Below are 10741 nucleotides of genomic sequence, written 5' to 3' on the forward strand. Positions count from 1 at the left end.
AACCGCACGATCTCCATCCGATGAATGGCAGCTTTCGCAAAAAAAAGGCCCTTGAAGGAACTGCCACCCCTCACTCCTAAACGCAATATTTTCTTGAAACAACAAGACGCAGTAAAAACTACCACCTCCCCCATTTGGTTGCCATGCTGGCCCCGGCGAACGTTCGCCAGGTATGCGCGTTCATTTTCTAAGTTTATAATATAATAACAATAATATAGATATAGATATAGAGATGGAGTTATAGAGATATAGATGTAGATATAGAGGCTATGCTATATCCTTGTTCTGCTTACATGCCCTGAGGAATGAAAGCGTGAAAACAAACGCAACCCCCCGCTTCGTTTAGGACGCGTTTGGTTGCCTGCATATAGGCTAATCAGGCCCACGTGGTAAGATTGTGGCCCGTTTGGTTGCCCGCGTTTACTATTGGGCCTGCGTAGCACGAAACTCAAAGCACCTTTGGGTCTGTCTTGCTAGGAACACTGGAATAGGTAGTTCCTCCAGAGGTCGGTCCGCGCGATGCACGTTGGCGGCGGGACCTGCACGCAAGGAGCCACACTCGAGAAGCCGTGTTGCTTCCCGAAGCGCCGGCACTTATTACTCTCACCGCTCCCTCTCCCATGTCCCTTCTTTCCACTCTCACTGACGACGGCGGTGGCGACGATGTTCAGCACACCAGAGAATAGCAAGGCGACCTCCGCCCCCTTCACTGGCATCCGCATCATCACCTCCGGCACTTCGACAATGGCGGTAAGCACTTTTTTCACCTCCTCACGCACTCATTCACATTTGATCTGCGTTGAGGTTCGTTCAATCCGCTTTAGGGGGATGGGGAATCGGGGTAAATAGCGATAGGAGTGATCATAACATCGTCATGAGTTCATAGTACCGATGGATTTGAGGTTCTCCGGATTGAGTACAAAGGTAATGGGGGGAGGGGGGATTGGGGGTAAATCTTACACAGTAGTCTTAGATCTTAGCTTCGGCGACCCTGGAGGTGGTTGGAGCGGCAGGTGCCCTTGGCCTTCTTCTTCTCCTCGAGCCGCACCACCGTCTCTTCTTCCTCACCGGAGTCCGGATCAATTGGCATGCTTCAGTGTCCTGGCTCCGGCGCCCTTACAACCATTGCCACCACATCTTCTTTTCCACCTCCATCGCCACCGCTTCTTGTTCCTCCTGCATCACCACCACAATCCTTGTCGTGAATTACGCTGCCGCACGATGGTCATGAGGACGCCTGTACTCTCTGTACTTGGCCCACCTTGCCCTCTGTTGAGCATCGCTGCAGTCAGCCTGATTCATGGCCCAGCGAAGGATGTCGTCTAACATAGCGCCCTTCGATAGGTTAGGAATCAACATCTTCAACTCCTTCGATGTCACCTTCTTGCGTCTAACTCCTTTTGCATGTCTGCCATGCTGCTGCAGTTCGAGTAGACGTCCATGGTGTTCTTGAACTTGGTGCGGTCACCGAGCGAGCACCCGAGGAAGAAAACCCTCCATCCAACGCCCTAAAGGAAGGGGTTGGGGATGGGGTTGGAGTTGCTACTGGAGTTCATGGCGATGGATAGGAGGAAGAGTGGTCGATCTTTTATATCAATCCAAGTGGTGAAATCGTGGTAAAGAAATCTTCATTGGAAATAGTGGTTTGGGTATACTAATCTACTTGTTACAATTGTGAATTTTGCCCATTGCTACATTTTTTTGGTTTCATTATAGGTTTTAATTTGGGTAATTCAACATAAACAATTTGGATAATCAACTAGTTATTTCTCAAGACACTCTAATCCATAGGCAATCTCATTTTCAAAGCAGTTACAAAGTCTTGAGTTGAGATTCTTTTTCATCTTTGTTGGTACATTACGGAATTGTGAAGGGGCACTTAAGTGCGGGGGCACTCACCAGCAAAGTCCTGCAGCCCGCTAGGTCGTTTTGCCTCGCGATTCGCATAGTAGTTCAATCCCGCACGAGGAGATAGTAAAGAAGAAAATCCCTAAAAAACTCTAAAGTTTCAACGATTAAACTTACGGTTTTTGCATCTAAAACTGCCAAGTTTGAACGCAAAATAATTATTTTTCATTGGTCGCTCGTACTAAGATTCAACATTGAAACTTAAAATAATTTTTAAAAGTCATCAAAATATATTCTAAATGGATCTTATTTGAAAGGCTGGCCATGAGAAACATGAATATGAAAACCGAACTTAATTGGAATTTTCATCTAAAAGATATAAAACTTTGAAAGTCGGAAACCAAAATAAAAAGCGGGCACCAAGGACAGCGTGCCCCTGCACTTGTGTGCCACAAACCCTCTTCCTGATAAATTACTGATTTTCAATATACTCCCTCCGTCTGGGTTTATTAGTGCTAAAGACAATTTCTTTTGGATCAAGACACATAGTAATTTGCTCACATTAATTCTTTCATTCCACTCCCAATGCACTCTGTCACATGCATGCAGCCAATGAAAAAGCATGCATGCAGTGAATTCATTGGTCATGACACCAATAACAATGACTTTTGATGCAACCACCTAACCAATGAAGTGGTTGCATGCATGCATCTGTTTAAAGCGAGGCCTTATAAAACGGAACATGCTTGAGATGTTGTGAGGCCTAATAAACCTCGACGGAGGGAGTATATTCTGCAACTGCAATCACGTACAATCTAACTACTATTCTGCAACCTTTTCTCAACTGTTCAAGTGGAAGTAACCTCTATGAACTGCATGCATGCAGTGAACTTCATGACATTAACCGATGAACTCTTAAAAAATGTGAAATTTTCGTCACAGACGAGGTGAACTTCCCAACCCAGGGTAACCAGAAAATATCAGACACATTTCGGACAAAATTTATAATCAAATTTTCTTACACAGATAAAGTTATATTCAACTTCTCTAGTACTTCCTCCGTTCCAAAATAAATGTCTTAAGCTTAGCACAACTTTATACTAAGATTAGTACAAAGATGAGACACTTATTTTGAGACGGAGGGAGTATTAAACATTGCTACCAACACAATGTCTCGGCTTCTGCATTCATTCCATTCTTTCCAGGTTGTCAGTTTGACCCACACGGCCATTTTTGTTCGTTTGTGATCAGTGCATCTAAAAAGCCAACAACGACAAAAAAACTGCGCAACCAAAGTATAATCGGTGACCTCTAGGTGAGCAGCGCACCAATTTACCACTGCACCATTGCTTGTGGTGTTATGTTACATAGAGATGCCATGTTATTTACGTATAAAGGAAGCGTTTAAATTTAGAATTTTCAAAAAACTCATTATTTTTTGCTTGGTAACTATATTTACCGCAGGGGATCAAGAAACGCGGTTACTGGGCGGTAACCGAATTCACTTATCGATAACAAAAACCTTAGGCGAACTTCCGCACAAAAAGCAATTTTCCCTAAAAAAATGAACTTCCCAACTAAGAAGTGAATAAGAGAAGAGTTCACCTTAATTTTTTGATAAATGTCATAAATGTGGATTTGGTGGGTTGTGTCCATTGCATCGATGCAGCCATTGGGAGATCAATAATTGAGTTCCTTAAAAAAAATCACCTATGGTAGATGTGTTAGACTAGTCATAATGTGTTAGACTAGTGTCAAAGTTACTATTTTTATAACGTAAAAACACATAAAAGTAGTATCATAGATGCTTGCATTTATTAGATTGTAAACTCATTTTGTTTTGTGTTGTGTTATGTTACAGTAACATATTTATGTTACTCTAAACATCTCTCTCCTCATTAAATACATGCCACATAAGCAAACTTGTCTTAGAATGCCCTATGTTACTAGCTGAATTACTCCTATCATGACCAGTCTTAGGCTACTCATAGTGGGGAGTATCATATATCAGTATCGGACATATGATACTAGTGTATGATACTATCTTCATAGTGCATAGTATCATAAAATAGTATCATATGCGACCTTATTTATTGTCATGCATGACACATAGTAGCATTACATTTATTATGATACGGTATCTACCTATATTATTCTAACCATCTCTCTTCTTTAATTGTTTGCCACATCAGCGTGTTTGCTAGTTCCGAGTACATGATACCGACTAAAATACCACAACTATGGCCAGCCTTAGGGAGTACACTAGAACCAATATTTTGACCATTATTAACAATAACCTTTGTCGTAGATAAGGGCACACTACTAGAAAAAGGGCTACTAGTAGCGTGGGTTTTTTGGCTATCAGTAGCGCTGGTACCCGCGCTACTGCTACGACGCTACAGCTAAATTTTAGCAGTAGCGCGTTTTTTACCCCGCGCTACAGCTACTCCTAACTACTAGTAGCGCGTCATTCTTCCCCCCACGCTACTACTATTCTAAGTACTAGTAGCGTGCCTTTCTCCCCCCATGGTACTACTATTCTAAGTACTAGTAGCATGCCATTCTTCCCCCACGCTACTGCTAAGTAATTAGATTTTTTTAAAAAGTTACATGCAATATTCATGGATGGAAAACAAGACACATCCAAGGCAAAATAAAAGAAGGTCATAGAACCATCTTAGCACTTGCAACATTCATGGATACAACATTGAACATCTCAACTCAAAAAGATCACGAGATACCATTTATACATCAGACGCGCACACAACCGTCACCCAAAGGTGGGTACCTTCCCTAGCGTTCCACCACCAACCTAACATGACCACTTCTCTAGATGTATGTACCAAGGCGTCGAGGTCCTTCACCTTGGCAACCTCGAGATGGTGGCGTCGAGGTCCTCCACCTCGGCAACCTCAAGACGGTGGCGTCGAGGTCCTCCACCTCGGCAACCTCGAGATGGTGGCGTGAAGGTCCTCCACCTCGATGACCTCCAGACGGTGACTCAAGGTCCTCCACCTCGGCGACCTCCGGCATCGCAATCACTTGGACAATCATCTGTGTGACACGGTTGCCGGGCTTCACAGCAAAGTCTGCCTCCGAGTTGTTGAAGAGCACGACGCCCATCGGGTCGCGGTAGTCTGCGTCGATCACCTCTGCGTCCACGTCGGGAAATTGAAAACATGTTAGTTCACATTCTTGTGAGTACGGTATTTTCTTCATTTATCAGTCTCTTTTAGTCTATTATGAATCTTCAAAACGGAAAGACACCTACTAAATGCATACCCTAGCTATACGTGTTCATGCTATCTTGTCGTTTTGGTGCATACAAGAAATTTATACTTGTGTATTTGAGCTATATATGCTTGCAATATTTGACAGTTAACATTCTGTTCAACATTTATTGTTGCATGGATAGGGAAATAGACAACCAAGGACTTCAGAAAATCGATTCCCACTGCTTTTGAAAACAGGGAATAAGAGAAGTCTATTTTGAATTTTGATATTCCATGCCAACTTCAAGTATATATGCTACTATGTAATCTTTGAACGTGGATCAAAATGAGATTTCAGGCTTTGTCAACCTTACCATGATCAGTACTAAATTCTCTAGGCTGCTCAACCTTTCCTTGTAGAGAGCATTTCTTTTACCTAGTATCTCGTCGTTAAGTTTGGGAAGAAACCTGCATACCTTCAGATGGTCATCCATATCCTGAAGAAAAAAAAGTATACATTTTCAGTGATTCACAATATATCATCGAATACTGCTCTGGTTTACTCTAAGAATAATTGCTACAAGACTCTCTACATACATACAGGCAAAGCAATTTATGGCGTACCATCTCCCGCGGCATCAATTTCCTTCTCTGATACATCCACATGACGCTTGAACTGTCGGACCACCTAAAGATACAAAGTTAAGCAGGTAAATTTCGAAGACATGGTGAAAAGTGGTGAAGTGAGTTCAGTGCCAAAACTAAAGTTTAACTTCATGAATGGTAATGATTATATTATTGATATATGATCCAGCAAAATACTGACCCAGCAAGAAAAACACACATGAAACGAGCAGCGGCCGCCTTCTGGATCCAGCAGCTTTGGCAATCAGTTACTACTGTAGTTACCTAGGGAGGGTCGTCGTCGCGGCAGCGGGTGATGGACTCGCAGCCGCGGGTGTAGGGGTTGGTGGTGGTGCTGATGCGGCAGTTGTAGTAGGGCACCCCTGGCCGGGAGCACAGCACGGCGTCCCCCCGCAGCGTGTCGTAGCTGATGTACCTCCGCCCGCCGCCGGTCGCCCACAGCAGCCGCCCGTGTAAAACGGCTAATATAGTTTCTCAAGAAACACTTTCCGGTTTTCTTCCCCAAAAAAGAAAGAAAATAAGCTTCAAGGGCAAAGGAAAGCAGAAAATACTGCGCATCAACGGAGTGCCTGACTGCACTCCAGCAGTGGTTTATCTCTTGAATCTGAAGAACTGAAGCAATTTAGATGATGCAGGTAGGACACATTGACACGGGCCCGGAGCCTTCAAGCTACAAGACGCAACAGTGATGCATCTTGCCTCGACATGATCAAATTATATGACTGAAACAACTAGGCAGCCTCGGTGACGATCCTGGAGCTGCCTGACGACGTTGGCTGCATGGCGGCTGGCGGGGAGGGCCCCCTGGGCCACGACTCTCCTTGCGTTGGTGGGGCCCCCCGTGCATGGACGCTTTGGCTGCCCCCCCCCTTGGGACTGCCTTGGGCGGGGGCGTGGGGGACGGGAGGGGCGGGGGGCGCCATAGTGCGTGCCTCGCTCTGTCTGACTCCGGCGCCTTTGAGCCCATCGCCGACAAGGCTGTCAAGCGCCGTGCTCTGAAGGACGCCCTTGTTGGCTGCTCGCCCCGTCTGCAGGCCAAGGCAACGCGTGACCGTGTGCTGGACGCGGTCGTGCAGCCTCTGTCTGCGGCTACGGTGGCGGGTCTTCGTGCTGCTGCCACCGTCAAGAACGCCCGGGTGTCGGCTACTCCTCCATGATGCATGATCTCTTAGTGTTCTGCCCTAAGCTCGGTCGAGTGTGTGCTCGCCGACGACCCTTGCTTTCTCCTCCTCCCGCCTGTTTGGGTGGCATTGTATCTTCCTTCCTGCTGGGTGTGTGCGTGTGCGTGTGTGCGGGTAGCTGTACTGCCGCGTGGGTGCATCATTGTGCCCATGACTAGTGGCTTTCGTTGTCTTTCCTTCCTGTCTTGGAATGTTCAGGGGCTTGACGACCCGGACAAGTGTGATCTTGTCCGGGACGCTCTCTACGCCGCGGGTCCTTCTGTCGTTTGTCTTCAAGAGACCAAACTTGCTTCTCTAGGTAATCTCAAAGCTCGCTCTTTCCTCCCCGCTTCGTTCACAGAGTGTGTCACTAAAGACGCCGATGAGATGTGCGGGGGGATCATCACGGTCTGGGACCCTCGGGTTTTATCTCTCGACACCTACTTTCGGTCACGTTTCTCTCTCACGGTCTCGCTTTGCTCCACTTGCTCTGACCTAGCCTTCTCCGTCACCAACGTCTACGCCCCTGCCGATCACTCCCTCACGGCGGCTTTCGTTGACGACGTGCTTGCCCTCGCGCCCTCCATCCTGGGGGCGTGGTTGGTGGTCGGAGACTTCAACCTCATCCGGTGGGCGCATGAAAAGAACAATAACCGCTTTGACGGGCGACATGCGTCCACTTTTAATTCTTTAATCAACACGATGGGGTGGCACGAGCTGCCGCTGTCCGATAGATTGTTCACCTGGTCGAATAAACGGGATCCCCCCACGCTCGCTAAGCTGGATCGGGTTTTCTTCAACTCGCGTTGGGATGTGCTCTTCCCTGACTCTTCTCTTGCCTTGCGTCCCCGTACCACCTCGGATCACTTTCCCCTCGTCGCCTCGGTCTCCACTCGCCTCCCTCAGGCAGGGCGTTTCTTCTTCGAAAATTCGTGGTTGCTGGACCCTAGCTTCCTCCCCGCGGTCTTACCTGCGTGGTCGCGTGTGCCCCGGTCCCCCTGTGCCGCGTCCTGTATTGCCCGTCAGAAGAAAGGTGTTAGGTCTGCTGCCAAGGTATGGAAACGGCACCACAAATACATTCCTGTTTTTGATAACAACTGCAAGTTCCTGGTGGACCTGTTTGACTTCCTTGAGGAGCACCGGCGGCTCGCGGCTGCGGAGATGGCGTTGTGCGACGACGCCCGTCTGGCACTTGCCAACTCGGTGGCTCGCCAGGCTGCTTTCTGGAGGCAGCGTGGGAAATGTCGAGCCGTGGCGGAAGGGGACGAAAATACCGGCTACTGCCACGCCCGTGCTTCGCATCGACGGCGTTGCAACACCATCCGGGTGCTCGCGGTGGGAGGGGGTGAGCTCGTCTCCCACAACGACAAGGAGGCCGCCCTGAGACGCTTCTACGCCAACCTGCCGGGCCGGGCTCCCCGCGCATCGTGGGGGTTCGATCTGGCGGCGCTTTACACTGGCGCTCCGATGGTCGATGGGGCTCCGCTGGTTGACCGTTCTCTCACTCCGAGGTCCGGGAGGCTGTCTTCGCTCTCGACAGGACCAGCGCGCCGGGGCCGGATGGGCTCGGCCCGGCCTTCTACCAGGCCGCCTGGAGCGTGGTCGCGGACGACCTGCTCGCCCTCTTCGACGCCGTCCACAACGGCACTGCTAATCTCGGCTGGATCAACCGCGCCCTCACCGCCCTCCTTCCCAAAAAGGAGGGGACCCCGGGGCCCGGCGACTTCCGTCCCGTCTCTCTTCAGAACGGTGATGTGAAGATCCTGTGTCGGGGGCTCACCACTCGGCTTCAGCGGCAGATTGGGCTCTTGATCGACGATGACCAATGGGGGTTCCTGCCTGGGAGAAGTATCTCGGAGAATTTCGTCTACGCAGCGGAACTTATCCAATGTTGCAAGAAGAGGGGGGCGCCGACGCTGGTGTTCAAACTTGACTTCGCCAAGGCCTTCGACTCCATCGCCTGGCCCAGTCTTCGCCGGATCATGGAGGTGAGGGGTTTTCCCGCTAGGTGGTGTGACTGGATGGACCTCATCATCTCGTCCTCAACAGCGGCGGTCCTCCTCAATGGGGTGCCCGGGCGGTGGTTCGTCATCCGCAAGGGGCTGCGTCAGGGCGACCCCATGTCCCCGTACCTCTTCCTCCTGGTCGCCGATGTGCTCCAGCGCATGATCCGCTCCGACACTGCACTGCAGCACCCTTTGGTCGATGGCGCGCCCCCCGTGGTGCTTCAATATGCTGATGACACGCTTATCATTATGCGTGCGGCCCCCGAGGGCGCGGCCCGGCTGCGGATCGTCCTCAACCTCTTCGCCGAAGCTACCGGGCTTGTCATCAACTTCAACAAGAGCACTCTCGTTCCCATGCATGTCGCCCCTGACGTGCTGGCGGCTGTTGTGGCGTCCTTTGAGTGCTCCGTCGGCTCCTTCCCCTAGACCTACCTGGGACTGCCGCTCTCCAGCAACAAGCTTACAATGGAGGACTTCGCCCCGATGATCGCTAAGGTCGACCGCTACCTTGCCGGGTGGCGGGCGAGGCTTCTGTCGCCCGCGGGGCGCCTGGTGCTCATCAACGCGGTACTTGACTCACTCCCCACGTACGCCATGGCCGCCATGCGGCTGCCGCCCAAGGTCCTGCATAAGCTCGACGACCTACGACGCGCGTTCCTTTGGAATGTGGCGGATAGAGCGTCGGGCGCCCAGTGCCTCGTCGCCTGGGATCGGGTCTGCCGGTCGAAGGCGGAGGGTGGTCTCGGGGTACGAGCCCTGGGTGTGCAAAACGATTGCCTCCTTCTCAAACTACTGCACCGCCTCCACTCCAGCACGCCGTCGAGGTGGGCCTCCTGGGTCTGGGGCCAACTGGCGGGGCGGTCCCTTCTCGGTGCCAGGTGCTCCCCTCTGGTGGGTGAGCACTGGTCGGCCCTCCTGCGGCTGCTCCCGGTGTACAGAGCTCTCACCAAGGTGGAGGCGGGGGATGGCCGCGCGACCTCATTCTGGCATGACCACTGGCTCCCTTGCGGGCTTCTCCGGGCGGCCTTCCCCGCCCTGTTCACTCATGCCGCCTGCCCCGAGGCTACGGTCTGGGAGGCGCGCCGCCGCGGCGTTCGCGCGCTTCTGGTGCCCCCGCTCACCCCGCGGGCGGTCTGGGAGCTTGAGGCGGTTCAACGACTTGTGGAGGCACGCCCCCCTCTAAATGAGCCCAACGTCGGTCTGTCACGCTTTGCGCGGCAGGCGGCGGTGGACTCTCCTCTCGGGGCGCATACGCCCTCTCCCACTACGGCGCGGTGGCCGCGCCCGCTGCCTCCTTCCTTTGGTCTTCCCGTGCCCCCTCAAGAGTGAAGTTCTTCGGGTGGCTGCTCATCCAATCCCGTGTGCATACGCGGGACGTGCTGCTGCGCAAAACCATCCTCACCGCCGAGGAGGCTGGGTGCCCCTGCTGCAATGTGGAGCTCGAGACGGCCGACCACCTCATCTTCGGGTGTCCGTTCGCGGCGCAATTTTGGCGTAGGATCGGGCTGCCCCCCGCCGCGGGCTCGGTCCGTGCGCTTCATCGCTTTGACGTGTCGCCGGTCATCGGCAACAACTCCCCTGCGAGCTTCGTCCTTCTCTGCTGCTGGTGGCTTTGGAAACGCCGCAATGCATGTGTCTTCCGGGGAGACGAGATGTCCCTGGTCGCTACGCTCAAGGCCTGTCGAGATGATGCGGTGCTCTGGCGTGGCCGGATGAAGGCCGATGATCAATCCCACACCGACGTTTGGTTGTCTGTCCTTAGCTGAGCCGCGTGACTCGCGAACTATGAGAGTTGCGCTACGCTCTCGCCCCCTCTTGTACTGAATATACTATCGGGTGGTTTTGCCCTTTTACGCAATATATACAGGTG

This window comes from Triticum dicoccoides, chromosome 6B, assembly GCF_002162155.2.
Source record: "Triticum dicoccoides isolate Atlit2015 ecotype Zavitan chromosome 6B, WEW_v2.0, whole genome shotgun sequence".
NCBI classification, from domain to species: Eukaryota; Viridiplantae; Streptophyta; class Magnoliopsida; order Poales; family Poaceae; genus Triticum; species Triticum dicoccoides.